Genomic DNA, 18,392 nt, shown 5'->3' on the forward strand with positions numbered 1-18,392 from the left:
GAGCCATCCTTCAGTCCACGAGATTCCGAGGTAGTCCTGCAGGCTTCCGCAGGCCCGACATCTCTTCCATCTGTTTTATGATCTGTTTCCTTTTGTACCCGAGACAGAGTTTTATTTCGTTATTTCAGACCCTTGTATTTAGCACTCTTAGATAGTCTGTGTATGTTGTGACACCAGGTGCTGGGTAGAGACATGTATTGGCTATTGTGCATTTTGGTTTTCTAGTTATCTAAGACTTCCGCTAAAATTTTACTTCCCGCTGTTATTTAATTGCTTTTCCATTGTTAATTTAATTGCTTAAAAAGTATAAAACGAAAAGGGGTGATGATTTTCAAAGGTTTGTGGCTTGCCTAGCTTCTACGAGTAGGCGCCATCACGACCCCCAAGGGTGGGAATTTCGGATTGTGACAGCCTTATTTCTGACCGTTGGCAACGGTCTTCTGCCCTTATGGCTGTTGCCCAACAGTAGATTTTCACAAATAGCCCAATTTTGGGTTTTTTAAAAAAAAAATTAACACCCCTTTGAAAAACTTTAAATACACCCCCCCTCTTCTTCATTTCCTCATTCATCTCTCATTTCTCAATCTCAATTCTCATATTCTCTCATTCTTCAATATTCACCTAAAGTGCAATCAACTATTTGGCTCTTATTTTTTTTGAAATTTAATTTATCGTAGTATTTATTATTTGAAGTTTGAACAATTGAACTTCAAATTTGGAACAATTGACGTTTCTTCGTGGTAATATTGGAGTTGCGAAGCCTCATCAAGTGCTCAATTTATTGCCGAATTCGGTGCACTCCTTCCAACTTTTTCTCTCATTTACTATTTTACTTGCATATTTAATTTTTGCTAGTAGTTAAATTTTTACAATATGTTTAATGCTGCAAAAAGAGTTTGTAATAAGGTTACTAATCGGGGAAATAAAAAAAGAGGTAGTACTTCTGCTTCAACATCTGGTAGTAATTTAAATGAGTCTACACATATTCCTGAAACATTACATGATAATAATATAGATTATGAACAATTACAGGAAAATATCGGTATAGAAGATAATGAATTAGAAATGGAAAATGAGATACCACTTACACCTAGTAGTGTTGCAGCTGGTAGCAGGGGTGGTGGTCGTAGTGCTAGTAGTAGACCACCTGTGGCCCCGACTACTAATCGGAGAAAAAAAAGTAAGGTTTGGAAATTTTTTGACGAAATAGAAGGTACTGATAGAGTTAAATACAAACTTTGTAATGATACTTTTAAACATAAGACTGGAGGACAATTAGGGGGGACACTTAGTAGACATATGAGAATTGAGCATCCTATAGAATGGGGCTCTGATGGAGAAGAAAATCAAGCAACTCTAAACCCTACTACTGGAAGACTTATGAAATATAATAAAATGAAGGATCGTGAGGAGTTAGCAAAAATGATTGCTTTGGGTTGTCTACATTTTTCTTTTGCTTCTTCATCATATCTTATTATGTATATTCAAAGGATTTATAATCCTTTATCTAAAGGTCCCAAGAAGTACTTGTAGATCTGATATCTTTAGACTTCATGGACAATATCAAACATACATACGTTATTTGTTTAGCCACCTTCCTTGTAGAGTTTCTCTAACTTCTGATATTGGCCATGCTGTTAATGAAAATGATTATTTGACAATTACATGTCATTGGATAGATGATAATTATTGTATGCAAAAACGTATTATCTCTTTTAAATATGATGAAGATCAGAGTCATACTGCTGTATTTATAAGTACTACTATTAGTGAAGTTGTTAAATTTTATAATCTCAAGCAAAAAGTATTGTGTATGTCTTTTGATAATGCTTCTAACAATAATGCCGCAATTTCAATATTAAAACTGCATTTGCAACCATCACTTGCCGAAATTTTTCATGTTAGGCGTGCATGTCATGTTTATAATTTAATTGTTAAAAGTAGCCTTGATTTATTTTCAGCTGAGATTACTCATGTTAGAAGAGCAGTTGGTGTTATTCAAGGAAATAATAGACAATCTAGAATTAGAGAATTTAAGAATAAGTGTACCGAGTATAACCTTAAACCTAGATTCATGCCAGACGAAATTGTTACTAGATGGAATTATACATATATCTACAATATATTAAAAGCAGGAAGCCCTAATTAAAAAGTTAAATTACTTTATTACCCTTCTTATTTTAAAAACCTATTTATTGTAATTAAAAAGAAAAACGTAAAGCCTGCGAAGAGAAGCAACGCTTCATCGCCTGTTTGAAGAAAATGCATGTTCCAACGAAGAAATGCCATTTTGCATTGTTTCTTCTGAATGTAACGATATTTACATCCGTGCTTAATTAAATAGTCGAAAATCTGTGCCTCATACCTCAATCTAACTTTTGTTCCTCTTCTGAGATTATAACTGAAAGAAGTTCTGTTGGAAAATTCTTAACCGAAGCATATTATGTCAATGTCCTGATACTCATTGTAAAGCATCCGAAACTTTTTCCGTCAATTGGATGTTTAAACTTCAAACAAAGGAATACATATAGAGATTTCAATGCTTTTTAGTTGTGTGAAAAAGGTTTGGTTTTCTTTCACCCTTCCTGATTTCAAGTGATGCCTTTATTGAATGCAAATTGAGTGAATATGCTTCTATAGCCTATGATACCTTCAACGATACTTATGCACCGGAAACTATTTACTCAGTGTAAGTTTCTGCTTTACTCCATCACTATGTTAGTTCTACTTAGCGGCAAGAACCTGCAAACGTGAATCATGTTAAATATCTTATGTTGCATGTCTGTATGCAATTGATAGTCATGTTTATTCTTATCAGTATGATGAACATCAACACGATGTCTACAACAATTTTGTGCATTCAAGGTTAATCATCTAATAACATTTTTTTACAAAATTTCAAAAGGGGAATGGCAACGAAACTGCCACCGTGGAGTAAAATTTCACAAATTGTCGTATAACTATGACTCTTTTGAACCAAAATCATATAACTTCATTTCCTCACACAATCATAAAACTTTCACTAACTCACACAAAAATCATAGTGATCGGAAAACACAAATTTTCGGTAGTGTTTTCTTACTCCACGTTTTTTTATTTCTTATTTTCAGTCTGATAAGCGAATGCAATTAGTTTTGATCAATCAGTAGATTTAGTATTTACCCTTAAAATAGGAATGACCCAACCCAACTTGACCCAATGCCCATATACATAATTTAAATTAAAATACTAATAAAAGCGAATCTTCCCCCACAAAAAATTAACTTAGATTGAAATGCATGAGATTCTGACAAAAAAAAATAAAAAAATAAAAAGGGTATAATTAAAGAGCGCTTGAAACAAAATGCTATCAATTTGAACAAAAATCTTGAAAAGAAAATAAAAGATAGAATTATGATGTTGTGAAGGATAAACTTTTAGTATTATTCTAATTTATATATATGTGTATTAGGTAAGATCGGGTTGTATCATTCCTATTTTAATTTTATTATTATTTAGTAGACTAAAATTAATAAAATAAAACCCGTAGAATAAGAAAATACTACTAAAAAATTGTATTTATCGGTTACTATTTTTTGTATGAGTTAGTAGAAGTTTTATGATTATTGTGTAGGAAAACAAAGTTATATGAATTTGGTCAAAAAAAAGTTATAGTTACGTGACAATTTGTGAAAGTTAATGATATGAGTTCCTCAATAGAAATTGATTGATTTAAAATTGATGAATTTTAATTGTAATTATGAATTAATATTATTACAAGTGCATTCAATCATGTGACATGATTTCAACTTAAAATGAACATGTGTTCTTGGAGAAATTATTACTAATTCTTGACAATTGGGATGGAAACTTTTCTTTACATGTAAAAAAATTGCTTAAAATTGTATTAGCCTCCCTTTTGTATTTGTCGAACTTTTAGATTACAGTACGTAGTAGATGTTAAAAGAAAGTAGGAAAAATTACTACTATATTATTTTACAAGACTGCTGACAGTATTAACAAATAAATACATTTCGCTAATAAAGAGGATACTTTTGATCTTAACCGAAGATGGATATATACCAATTAATTTTGGTTCTATATATGATCATTATTTTCCATCTCTCAAGCCGGATTATCTCAAAACCGGAGCAACCAACCAAATATATGTAGTTCAGATATGTAGCCGATGATAGGCTTATGTTAAAGATAGTGGAGCACCCGTAATTTTAAATTTTTGGCTCCCTGACTGTTTATATCTCCCATTGTTGAACGAAGATTTCTTCATTTAAACCACTTCAAATCTTAAAAAATAATATTTATCATTTTTAATTCATTAGATTAAAGAGTAAAGATATTCTGTGAAAGTAGTGTCGTTTTAAACGTGTGTGTAGTATTCCAGCGCCTTAACTTAACAATGAAATGAAATAGTGAGTTAGGATTGATCCATAAATTTTAAAAATGCACTTGAAATAATCAAAGTGTTACGGTATTTGATTTCAAATTAAAAGGCAATACCAGACTTAATATTTAATATAATTTGAAGAAGTTGAAATATAAAATATAGTTAAATTTGTATTTCTTCAACTCTCACATATTCTCAGAGGATATGCGATTATTTTGTGTTACTTTGTTGATTTTTTATCGTAAGCAATGATATAATGGCATGGCAAAAACTAAGAGGTTTTTACCTTGCACATTTGAAGGAAAGGATCTTGGAAAATTGATATCTACCGTATTAATATTAAGATTAAGAGAAATATTGGAGTTATGACTATTGAGTCAATTTTATTACATTGAGAAGTGCTAAATAAATTTAGTCACTTAAACATGAAAGAGGTCAGTATTCCATTTAATCCAAGTTTCGAGTTAACTAAGAATGATGAAAGAATTGTAGCGTAATCAAATTGAACATGCTCTTTTGGAAAATTATTGGACGAGTTCTTTGTTTTTCTAAGAAAGCTAAAGATTTGAGTTTTCGATACTCAAAAGTTTCTATATGACTCGGTATACACGTGCAACGCACGTGCCGAGAGACTAGTATTTTTAAAATGTTGCTACAAATATAGATTTTCAATAACCGAAGTTGCTAATGCACATTGTACTGATCCAAACCGTATGTTAACAACTACTACTTGGAAGGTCATTAATGATGTTGTTAAATTTTTACATAAATTTTATACAGCTACTGTTGAGTTTTCTGGAGCATATTACCCTACTCTTACTATGGCTTTAGTACATATAGCTGAATTTTTTTTTTTACTCTTTGAATTTAAGAAGAAAGAAAAATACAGGGATGTTGTTGAACAAATGCAAGCAAAATTCAAAAAATATTTCTTTCCAATTCTTCGATTTACTTAATTGGTGTTGTTTTAAATCCTTCTATTAAGATGTCTGATTGTCACCAATTAATGAATGCTTTATATACTTATATGGAGATTGGACCAACTGAAATCCCAGATATATATGCTTATATGAACAAGCTAAATAATTATTTACAACAATTATATAATTAGTATGCAAATGTAATTGATGATGATGCTCCTAATGTAGGCAATGTTAATCCAACTATGTACTGTACCACTTCTACTACTGTGGATGATGATGATGAAGGCCTTGATAGTTTTAATATTTTTTCTACATTTTCTAACACTCAAACCAGTAGCAGGAACATTGATGAACTTCAATTCTACTTGCAGAAGCAAAAAGAGCCTCGCACAAAGGAATTTTCACCGTTGGGATGGTGGCATGAGAATGGAAATTAATTTCCTATTCTTTCCGCTATGCTCGGGACGTGCTGAATGTGCCAATTTCAACTGTTGCATCAGAGAGTGTATTTAGCCAAGCAAGACAACAACTTGGAGACACCCGTCACACATTGGGAAGCAATGCTTTGGAAGTTATAGTATGTTTCGGAGATTGAATTAGATCGGAACGAAGAAATCAAGGACGTGAAGATGTTGATAGCCCAAAAGACGAGGAACTTGGAGATATATTAACACATGGTAACCCATCCGAATTTAACACTCCAGAAGAAAGCCACTCAGTTCATATTGATTATGACGAACTTACTAAGGCAATGCAAAACCTTTGAATTTATTCTTTTTTGGTTAATTTACTTGTTAAATGTAAACCTTTCAATTTGTAAGTTTGAATTTTGAAATAAATGTAGCACTTGCAATTTATAAGTGCAATTTTTTTCCATCTTCATTGTATTCCTTATATTTTTACTTTATATTAATATAACTTACAATAGTTATACAAAATAAAAATAAAAAAATAAAAAAATAAAAAAAATTAAAAATTACACTAACCCGGCCCGGCCCGGCCCAACCCCTTGTACCCGTAACCCTTACGGGAACCCGAACCCGTTAAACCCGGTAAGCCCCAACCCGTAACCGGCCCGGACCTCAACCCGTACGGCTACTAATTTTTCCTACCCAGCCCGGCCCGGCCCACCCGTTAGACACCCTTACTTGAGACCCCTAGTCCCAGGCATCAACTCTGCCTAATTCTCAACTGACAATTAGGTCTAGCACTTACCAAGCAAACTCTTACCACAATGTTACTTCTTGTGCCCCATTTTTTTTCCACATTCTTGAGCTCACTGTGATTCCAAATTGCTACATGATAAAATAAATAAAAGGAACTACTATTTCTTTAATATTAATCATATAGTTGGAAATGAATAACATATTTAGTATTGAATTCCTGAAGTTACTCTAATTTTGAGACAATTTGTTTTAATTTTTTTTATCTAAAGTGACGATTAAAATGGAACGGAGGAAGTAGTAAATAGTAAACACGCCTGTATACTATAAGGAAATAAAATTTCAAACTTTAGAAAAAGGTTGTAAGTTTGAAATCCTGTCACAGATAAAAGAAAGTTCGATGTGGTAATAGATTCAGCAACGAAAGAACTGAAAGTTCCACACATTTTTTGGAAATGGGAGAAGAGCTTCCACAAAAACACGTTATATTGAATTACATTTTGAAAGTTTCAAAGCCTAGAAAGCAACTGCCAATAATATATCTTCTCCTTAATTAGTATCCCCTCCCATCCTTATCAATGCTTGTAATCCTTTCATATTGTCCAGTGACTTCATAAGCTGAAAAGTCAGAGTCAATCTTCCATTAACAAAAAGTTGTGAAGACTTCAAATACTGAAATATCAGATTCAATATAATCCTCCTAACAAAACGAGCACAGCCATTCTCTTTATACTGTCTCTGAAACGCTAATTAAGCTTTGCGTAGATTGGGCAGACAGCGATGAGTTTCTTGGAATGGCTGGTTATTCTAATATTCCAGTTTTACTACCTTTTCGACCTCAGCATAGCACAGTCTAATTTCACTTCTTATGCATGTGCAGATAATAAGACTGAGTTCTCCCCAAATAGTGCATACGACACTAACCTTAACACACTCGTACTCCTGTCCACTCTTTCACAAAATATGGATAGTTATGGGTTCTATAACACTTCCATAGGCCAAAACCCTGACAAGGTTAGTGTCATCGCGCAATGCAGAGGAGATGTGGAATCACAAACATGCCGAAATTGTATAACTAATGCTACTCTTAAGATTTTAGAGGTATGTCCTTACAAGAAATCGGGCTTTGGTTATTATGATGGCTGTACGCTACGATATTCAAATGAGTCCATCATAGGCACCGTGTCAAATAACCCTTTGGTTTTTATATATAACACGGCAAATGTCTCGAGCCCCGACGAGTTTATGCAAGAAGATCTAAGAACCTTGTTGGTAAGTTTACAAAGTAAAGCTTGAGCAGGAGGTAAACGCAAGTTTGCTAGAAATAGTACTCATGGGCCTGATTTTCAGACTATACATGCACTTGTACAGTGTACTGCAGATTTATCTGCGGAGGAATGCTTCAACTGTTTAAGAACTGGTTATGAAAGTTTACCTACCTGTCCATGTTATGGAAAGCTGTATGCTACCGTTTTGATGCCTAGCTGCAATTTTATATTCCAAGTAAACCCTTTTTCCAACGAGCTACCGACTGAAGCTCCACCACCCTTTGGCCAAAGAAATACTTGTTTCAGAAATGGAGAATCTGTGGAAGATCTTTTGAGCTATGTACGTAACTTAATTAAACAACTAAACCTCAATGCCAAACTAGTTTAGACCATCTTCATGCATAAAACTCTTTTGCACTGCTAGTATATAGAAGTTAAACTCTTGAATCATAATGTCACAGGCTTGGACAAACTGGTGTGAAGGAACATCTTCAAATTCGATAGACCCTATATTGAGGGGAAGCTCAGGACTAGTTCGTGATATAACGAGATGCATCCACATAGCTTTATTGTGTGTTCAAGAAAATGCTGCAGATAGACCAACTTAACTATGGCTGCAGTAGTTCTCATGCTCAGTAGCCTCTCTCTGAGCCTTCCAGTGCCTTCAGGGCCTGCATACTCTATGCACAATGATGGTAACCTGGTGAACTCACTTATTCAAGAATACAGTTCAAGAATGTCCCGTTCATCACAAAATGAGGTGTCGATAACTGAATTATATCCTAGATAATAGTCTTGTATTCAATTGCCTTTCGTTTTATTATGAGATGCATGATATGTGGAAGCAGCTGTCAACGATAAACGAGAAACTTGAAATTAAAGCCTCAGAGATCAAACCAACATGCTCTTTGTGATTTGCCCCCTTTTCCCCTAGCTCCTAGTCTGGTGTTAGCGCCTACGATGAAAATGAGAAATAACTTGTTTATTTGACTTAGTATCCTCATGGATTAAGTAAACATGTTACTATTAGTATTGTTTCTAGGTATGGTAGTTATCTGAATTTTGTTTCTGTTTCTGGTATTTGTGTAATTGGTTATTGGATTAATGTGGGAATATTGTTTGTTGTGATATGAGTTGTTTGGATTGGCGTTGGATGGTGAACCTAAAAAAAACACAGTTTGGCAGCAAGAATATCATATTCTTGACGGTCGCACTCCGATTTTCGACATTAAAATTGCTAAAATACATTTTCAAACTATCCAGAAATATCAACTTTCTGATGAAATTTCTGTGAGATAGTTCAAAACTTCTTCGACAAATTAGATATGATCGGCAGCATAGCCATCATGTTATTATATACCAAAATATGTAATTTTTCTATGGCATATTTAATATTCCCTGTGTTCCAATTTATATGAACCTATTTTATTAGGCACGGAGTTAAAAATGATGTGGACTTTAAAACTTATGGTCCTAACAAATAAGAATATTTGTGTGGCTATAATTCTTTTGAAATTTATGGTGTTAAACAAGTCTATTATGTGTATGGCTATTATAGCTTCTTATTGGGGGTAAAATTGCAAGTTTAGGTTATATTTTTTCAATATTTAAAAATGGGTCGTTCTTTTGTAATGGACTAACAAGAAAATAAATTCACATAAACTGGAACAAAGTAAGATTTCTGCAGTGAGGTTCGTGTGGGCAACTTGCATTGTTAATTGCTATGTCAAATTCAAATTGAATCACTTAAGAGGTGAAGATGTTTGTCCTGGGATATCTAGAAGTTAAAATTCAGGAGAAATCACTGTGGAGTAAAGCTATAAAAAAAACAAGATACCTCTAGTGAAAACTCAGTTGGATTTTCCTTGAAATCAGATAAAGTTGAATCAACGTTCAAAGAAGAACAACTAGCAGTAAGAATTTTCTACCTCTTTGGCTTGTTCTCATCAAAATCCCGTCTCCATCACCCCCTTAAATTAGAGTTGTTGAATCCATTAATTAAGTCTAAGAGTCAACTTGTCAGTGCCGGCCAAAGGAAAAACTCAAGTCAAGAGTTGACTAACTTTAGTTTTAGGCGTACTTATCACACATGTTTTATCCTTAATAAAGCGATTTAACTATTGTGGTAAAATATTAAAGTGAGAATACATATTACTTGATCATAATTAAGATATTTCGAGTTTATTCATTTGGTGTAAATACCGGGTAGATAAAAAGCTTATGGCCGTAGAAGAATCAATCTCTTTTCTTACTTGATTAACTTGGTGTTTAGAAACTAAAGTTTTGCTGCTAACGCAAATATACGTGTACCAATATGAGTCCGAAACCAAAATGTGGTTCTTTTGGACTCAAAGAATAAAAATAAGTGGAAAAAAATATAGTGACCAAAATATATATAGCGTTTTTGTGAAAGACGCTATACCTTAACGGCCGTTTGACCAGTTAAGTATAGCGTCTTTTTATAGCGTTCTTTACTAAAATGCTATACATATTAAGTGGGCCCACAAATAATTCTTCTGTGCTTAACTGACATAATAATAATTCAACTGGGTATAGCATTTTTTTAAAAGACGCTATACCTCAAATATTTGAACCCCCGGACTGGTTTTTGCCTTATTTAAAGAGGTGAAGGATTTTATAAAAATCCATTCATAAACGTTTTCAACTCTTCTGAAATTTTTCTTTGTTAAGTTGTTTTGAATTTTGTCATAATGTCTGAAGAGCGAAGAATTAGGGTTTCATTATATTAGGGGGAGGAGGTGAGGTTATGGTGGCGAATAACTCAGTAAGCTATAGTTTATCTCCACAGTCTCATGTTAAGTTGCCACTTACAATAGAGTACGATAAATTGGTATCGTTGATATGTAAAAAAAATGAGTATGAGCAAACGTTCGGTAAATCTTAAAATAACTGGAAGATATCTGTATTCTGTGACTCTGCAAGGGGTTGCTCGTTATGCTGAGTTTAACATCGAAGACGATGAAACTCTGAGAGATTTTTTGGGCACTCCGGATGAGTACCGGAAATTTATTATGATAAAATTGTTGGAAATGTACGTCAAGGCTGAAGACGTTCGCAAAAATGAGGTTGCGCAAAGTAGGGAAATGCCTCAATCATCGGGTGGTTATTTTGGAGCAGTTTTAGCCGAACAGGTTCCGGCTGAAAGAGTTTGGCCGGATCTTCTCCACGGGCGAATGAGGAGCGAGGAAATAATTTCTCCCCTAGTATACATAATCCACAAGCCGAGTGGTAAACTTCAATTTTCCTTTGTGTTACGATGTATATTTTTGTATATTCACTACAAGAAAAAGGCTCATTTGCGACTAATATTTAGCGACAGGATTGAAATCCGGTCGCTAATCTTATAGCGACTAGTTTTATTTCTGATACCTAATTCTAAATTAAATAACGGCGGGACTGAATCTCGTCCCTATTATTATAAAATTCTCGTCCCTAATACGAAGAATAGAGCGGGAGTTGGAGACTTCAGGTGCCGCCCAAAATTTATTCTAAAATTTTAATTTTTTATAATTATAAAGAGATAGAAACTTAAAAAAAAAAAAGAAATAAGGAAATAGACACTTAAAAACATTCCCAAGTCGTCATTTAGGAACTAGGGTTTACTCCCCATCTCTTAACGTTTCTCTCAAAATCCCCAAACCCTTATTACTTTGACAACCAGTTTTGGTGTTTCATCTAAATCTGTTCTTGATTTCATTGTTCAAAGTGATGATTTCCATCATCAATCTGTCCACGAATATTCTACATGTTATTCAATTTTTCTGAGTTATTTTGGGTAATTATTTCCATCACCAACTGAGGTTGGATCTGTGCGATTGAGTTAGGCATTCTGTGGTTCAACAAGTTGTTTTTATGGCAAGGCCATATCTCTGAGTCGTTTTGTAAAGAAGAGCTCGCGTGTTATTCATTTCAACCTCCGCAGTAAGATGGGAAGGAGTTGTTTCATTGTGGTCCGAGGTTCTTCCAGGAGTATTAACTTAAAATTCGTAAGTTTTGCTTCCCATAATTCTATTCTCTTTACCTGCTTCAGCTAGGCTTGTATATGTGTGCGCTGGCAATTTTGTTTCTTGAATGCAAGATTTGTTTACTTTACCACTTGCTTAAGAAATAAAGTGTTCTAATCATCTGTTAGAGTTCCTTTCTTCCACTCACTATTTTAGACTTGCTGGGTTTTGCTGTTAATGCTTGTGGGTTTTGTTTCATTTCATTTACGGGCGCAGTGAGTGATTTTTGGTATTTATTTTTATTGTTGCTCGTAATTTTGTTGATGGATACATGTTATCCCTGTTTTTNTGCTAGTGCTCTAGCAGATAGATTGAAGTTATAGAAAAAAAGTAAAGATTCATCTACGCAAAGTCTTTGTGAAAATGATAGATTGATATTGGTAAATTTAAATATGTTGTTGTATGGTTCTAAGACATGTTTCAAAGAAAATATTGAAATTTTGGGGAAATGTGGTATTAAAGTTGAACATCTTAAAAGAGATGAACGTGTTTCTGCTTTCTCCACAAAGAGGTTACTTGAATAAGTGCATCAGTTTTGTACTTGTGGTTCTATAAGATTTTATGAAGATACTTGATCTTGGTGCAATGGTTGCTAAAGTTATTTATTGAATAAGGTGGTGGTTCATTTGTGAGGGATGTTGCAAAGTTGAAACGATAGACTTTTTTCTTACAATCTGGATCAATTTTTAATTTTTCCTCTCTTTATTCACTTCTATTGATTCATTGCTCGTTCTTTAATTTTTTTTTGCTACTCATACAAATACAATTTATTTTTGGACCGAAACTCAACCTTACACTCTATATCATGTCATAACCATTTAGTTGAAACTTTTATGTTCTATTCTCTTCATCTCCATGTCATATGTGACTCTGAAGTTCGCATGCATTTTCATGATATAATCTTATATAGTTTGGGATGCATTTCTTAGGCTCTCAAATATGATTTTATTTTTGTCGTAACACTATAACTTTTCATGTAGTAAATCTCATACTCTCATCTAGTTATGTACCCTTTTTACTTTTATGAACAATTTATACCCTCTGACATGGGATTATCAACCAATAAAGTTTTCCTGACAAGGTGGGTATACCCAAAGCCGGTTCCTCTTTATCTCTCACTTTTGTGTTTAGCAGTAACATTGAAGCTCCTTGTGTGAAAGCCATGTGCGAAAAAAACGGAGAAGAAATTTTACTTTTTAAAATTCAATTATATGGTAGATAAATTCCTTTGCTTGATTCTCTTCCCTTCTCTTTCCAGGAGTAAGTTCAGTAGCTGGAAACAATGCTAATTGAAGTTAGCACAACTTGAGCTGAAACTTGAGAGAGTTAGGCAGCAGGTCCAGAAATTTCTTTCACGATTCTTGTTAAACTTATGTTTCTTTTACTTTTCACAAAAAAAATCTATGTCTGTGTGCGTTGATCATTAATAAATTGCTAATTATTTTCTTACAAGTTAATGGCTACTTGCAAGGACAAGTTTTAGGTTCCAATGTAGGATAATTGTCAATAGTTTATTTTTTATATTTGCATCAGTAGATTTACCCTGATCTGTGTTGAGTGATCTGAAAATTTGCTACATTTAACTGATAGGAACATGAACCCCTCACAGTTTCTTGTTTATAGCAGAACCCAAAATATGATTATGATAATGGAAAAAGTTATAAGGCACTGATTTTGATTTTTTTGTTAAACATTTTTGTGCTAGATATTCTCTGAAGGAAGATGTGCTTTAAAAGTGCAATTTGTTTGTTAGTAGTTTATATAACATAGTGTTATTAGATCTTATAGTTTGCATCCAATTTTTATATGTATTAAGTAATGAGGGATGATTCTCATTAATGCTACATTTTCGACTTTGGATGATTCTCACTAATGCTAATGTTGAACTTAATCTTTGTTTCTTAGGCTGCGTGGCACTTACAACTTGGCGTGCAATATGGTAAATAATTATCTGTTTGTCCCCCTCTAAGCCTATGGAACCTATTTGTACATAACAAGATGTAGTGCTCCTTGTCATTGATGAAACAAATCCATTTTTTGAGTGTCTGTTATAGTGTTTTAGTTGCAGACATGACTATTTTGTGTTTTATTTCATAGTGCAAGTTTCTTATATGACCAAAATATTGTTATATTGCAATTAGTTTATGAAATAATGTAGGCCTCGCAATTAGTTGCCCAATCTTTCTGGTTTATTATTATAGTTTTTCTGATGTGAATTTATTTCATACTTCTCACAGGTTTTGAAGACTTCAGTTTACAAGTGAAGATGTAGATATTGGAGGCTTCAAGTTGACAAGATAATTAGCATTTGCCCAGAACTATAGACTACAATTCATTTATTTGCAAATGATGTTAATTTGTTTTCTTCCTACAGGGTGTGTAAATGATACAGTACAAACGGAATGTTGATCCTTTTTTTTGTTGTAATTTTGCAAATATATATGAAGACATTATTGATAAGTTTGTCCACATGCATTCATTATATACATTATGAATGGAATAATATTTCGAAAAAGCAGGACATAAAATAGATTTGTTTAAGGACTACATTTCGTAAGATCTTTAACGACCAGAAATTTCCGTCCTCAAAGTCCTATTAGGACCTGTAAAATCTGGTCATTGTAAATTAATAGGCACCAGATGCATCATCCAACATTCTTTTATTTTATCATTCTTTAGGGACCAGAATTGTAGTCCCTCAAAGTTTATTAAGGACCAGAATCACACCAGTCCTTAAAGGTTTTTAAGGATCGGTCACTAAATCTCGCCGTTATTGACCTTTTGCGGCGGAGCCTCTAGCGACCGGTGACGACCAGATTTTTCTGGTCGCTAATGATATTTAAGGACCATAATCAGACTTTTAGGGACCATTATTCTCGTCCCTAAAGGTGATTTTTCTTGTAGTGATTGTATTTGTATTAACACTTATATATTTCACAGGGGGTACCGACCAGATATGAATTTTACAAGTTATGAACCAACGACCAGTTAGAATATGCCTAGTTTTGGTGTGTTGGATCATGGTGGTTCATCCGTGATTCAGCATCAACAAGATAATGTGCATCATGGGATATCAACACAATAAGATTTGTAAGTGAACATATAAAGTTATATGTATTATTTGGACCAATTTCAGTAACTCATTATTTCTTTGGTTGTGCAGTGAAAACGAGCAACTTGATGGTCCTGTCCTTACTTAATTGCCCAAAGACGACGTATTTACTCGGGATCTGGCAGATGCGCAGAGTCAGGAAGAGAATAGTGATTATGACAACAATCGCAATGAGTCTGGAGATGACACACCCTTCCCTGACGACGGTGATGATGAGGAGGAAGAGAATGCCGAACCTGATTTGACGAGGGAGCATGCTCCACCTCCAGTTAGACCAAGAGTGTACGAGCCCCACGTGCCGTTTCATTCAAGGCATATTCCCTACCTTGATCATTTGCTAAGTACGCCGGATGTGGATGCCTTCACAAAGGATATTGACGAAATTCGAACAGCAATGTGGGATGAATCTAGACCAACGGTGCTGTCAAAGGGCATGCTTTTTTCAGATAAGGCGCGCCTAATCAGGGCAGTGAAAATGTACAGCGTAAAAGAGTGCCGTGAGATGATGGTATGGGAGTCATCTCCGGATGTATACAATGTTGTTTGCCGTAGATGGTTTACGAGTTGTAATTAGATGCTGCGTGCGAGGAAGAAGAAAACAAATATGTGGGTTGTGGGTAAATACATTGGCACCCACAATTGTGAAATGGACACATTCAGCGGGAATCACTTTAACTTAGATATTGACTTGATTTCTCTTGTCTTGATTCCACACATTGAAGCCTCCATAAGGTACAAGATCAAAGAGTGTATTACATCTGTCCACCAGGAATATGGGTGTACCATTACCAAAAAAAAAAGGCATTTCTGGGGCGCAAACGTGTGTTTGAAATTGTTTATGGTGACTGGGATAAGTCATTTGCATCTGTACCCAGGTACATGGCCGCATTGCAACACTTTAACCCCGGGAGTGTTGTTGAATGGAAGCTTGAGCGGAGTCTGGTAATACCAAAATATATATATTCAGATACGTGTTCTAGGCATTCAAACTAGCAATTGATAGTTTTGGGCATTGCCGGCCGGTAATATCCATAGACGGCACTCATGTCTATGGAAAGTATGATATTAAGCTGTTGATCGCAATTGCAGTAGATGCTAATGGACAAACATTTCCCCTAGCTTTTCCTATTTGTGCCAATTAAAGCCAAGAGACGTGGTCGCTATTTTTTAACCACTTGAAGGAGCATGTTGTCAAATAACGTTCAGGTATTTGTCTAATATCTGATCGGCATGGTGGTATTTTAAGTTCTGTACAACATTTGCCTAAATGGAAGGAACCGTATGCATACCACCGCTACTGTGTGAGGCACCTGAAGGTCAATTTCCAGAAGGCACATCCCAACAAGGACTTGCATGATTTAATGTGGATGACTACAGCTGATCACCAGTGCAAATTCAGGAGGCGCATGGAATCGATCAGGCAGGAAGAAGAAAGAGCTTGTGATTGGTTGATGCGACATGAGCTTGACAAGTGGACATTGCATGCGGATGGTGGTAGACGATGGGGAACCCTGACTACAAATGTGTCAGATTCTTTCAACGGGTTACTGAAGTCTACAGGTGGATTGCCTGTCACTGCCATGGTGCGGCTGTCATTCAAGCAAATGGTGGAGAGATTTGTTGAAAGGCATAGAGGTGCATTGGAATTGATGAAGAGGGGTGTTGAATTTATGCTAATACCAATGAAAAGATTTGAGAAATAAGGAGGCGAGCACATTGGCATTCATTTTTACAGTATTGCAACGAGCAAAATATTTTTGAAGTTCGCACCGCTATCCATCAAGGCCAGGGGAATAATACACACACCGTAAAAGAAACCAGCAGGTTGTGTTCTTGTGGGAAATCGTCCATCTACAACATGCCGTGCTCGCATGCCATGAAGTGCTTTCAACATAAAGGTTTTGCGGCAACCCGGTACGTTGATAAGCAATATAGTGTTGCTGCATACTTAAACACATACAGTGGGCAGTTGTAGCCAGTGGGTGCTGAGCACTATTGGCCGGCGGAACCATTTAAAATGGTGTCAAGGACTATTTGCGTAAGCTACAAGTGCAAAAAAGAATGTGTATACGGAACCAAATGGATATTGGCGATACCGTTTATGCGTATAAATATGGCATATGCTCGCAAACAGCACACAACCGTCGTAAATGTCCTTCAGCTGGTTTGGTTGGCGGTGGTAATCCAACTCCTGGTGGAAGTCCATCTAATATGCCCAACTATCAAGGATACACGTAGTGTTTTGTTTCCGTAATGTGGTTGTAATAAGTGTATGTACTTGTTTATCTTGCAGAATGTATGAAAGAAAATTATGTTTTCTACGCTTAACCAGAACAAATAGCAAAACCTTCCAAAAAATTTTCATTTTTCTTGCATTAACAAATGTCTGGACGTAATGACGCACCAAGGTGCTATTGTGGCAAACATGAAATTATGAAGGCATGTTGATCCGATGGTCATGTTGGGCGCTGATACTGGATGTGTCTATATAGGTTTGGAGGCAATGACGGAAATCATTGTGTGTTTGAGGAATGGTATGATGAACCCATTAACCAGGAATACTACAAATCAATTTTGCAGTACGTTTGGAATATGAACGCTGAATACCAACGCCAGATCTCTTAAATGCAACAACAAATTGCGGCACTGCAGGAGAAACTAAAAGAGGCTGAAGAAGAAAAAAATAAAATAGAAGAGAAATTTAAGTGGCTGGAGCAGAGAATAATGAGCGGTATTGAGTAAACAAACACATGTATGTGTTGAGTGTGGTATTTTATCTTTATGTTTTCTGTGTCATTTATTTTCATTAGTTGTATAGAATTTAAATTATATTTTTTTGCCATGTTTTACTATTAAAATAACAAAGAAACTGAGAAATAAAAATATAATGCACATATAATGCTAAACCATAGATAAAGTTGTTATTATTTACTGATTGTCATACGTACAGAAAATCAAAAAAAAAAAATCAATGTGTCCCACAACCTTTATGCTTTAAAGCAGCTGCTGGCCTTAGGCGCATCCCATCCCGCCCGGCTACACTATCTGGATCATCCTCATCACGACGCCTCTTTATCGGAGAATAAGCTGCAACATGATCGTTAGTAACACTGGCAAGCTCAGTAGAAGGGGCCGTCGGTACAGCAGTAACCTACAGAATAATGACATATTTTAGTATAGGAAATACTCCCTCCGATTATATTAGATGAGGTAGTTTGACTCGGCATGGAGTTTAAGAAAAAAGAAGAAGACTTTTGAAACTTGTGATCTTAAAAGCTTAAGGGATAAAAAGTTTGTGGGGCCATGACATTTGTGTGGCTATAAAAGCTTCTCATTAAGGGTAAATGGGTAAAATGAAAGAGTTTAAAGTTGAATTATTTCCAAATTTGGAAATGTGTCATTTGTTTTGGAACAGACTAAAAAGGAAAGTACCTTATTTAATATGAAACGGAGGGAGTATATAATAGTAATGTAGGGGTTGACTGCATAAAAATAATTAAAATGTCTTACCATGGTC

The 18,392-nt window shown here is 34.9% G+C and overlaps 1 long non-coding RNA gene across 1 annotated transcript; it reads left to right on the plus strand.

Annotated features, from left to right (window-relative positions):
* Positions 11,340-14,176, plus strand: LOC109230609. The gene is made up of 3 exons (XR_002068687.1): positions 11,340-11,745; positions 13,022-13,100; positions 14,001-14,176. It is a non-coding gene; the product is annotated as an uncharacterized LOC109230609 (long non-coding RNA).

The sequence above is a fragment of the Nicotiana attenuata genome, chromosome 7 (genome assembly GCF_001879085.1).
Source record: "Nicotiana attenuata strain UT chromosome 7, NIATTr2, whole genome shotgun sequence".
Lineage (NCBI taxonomy): Eukaryota > Viridiplantae > Streptophyta > Magnoliopsida > Solanales > Solanaceae > Nicotiana > Nicotiana attenuata.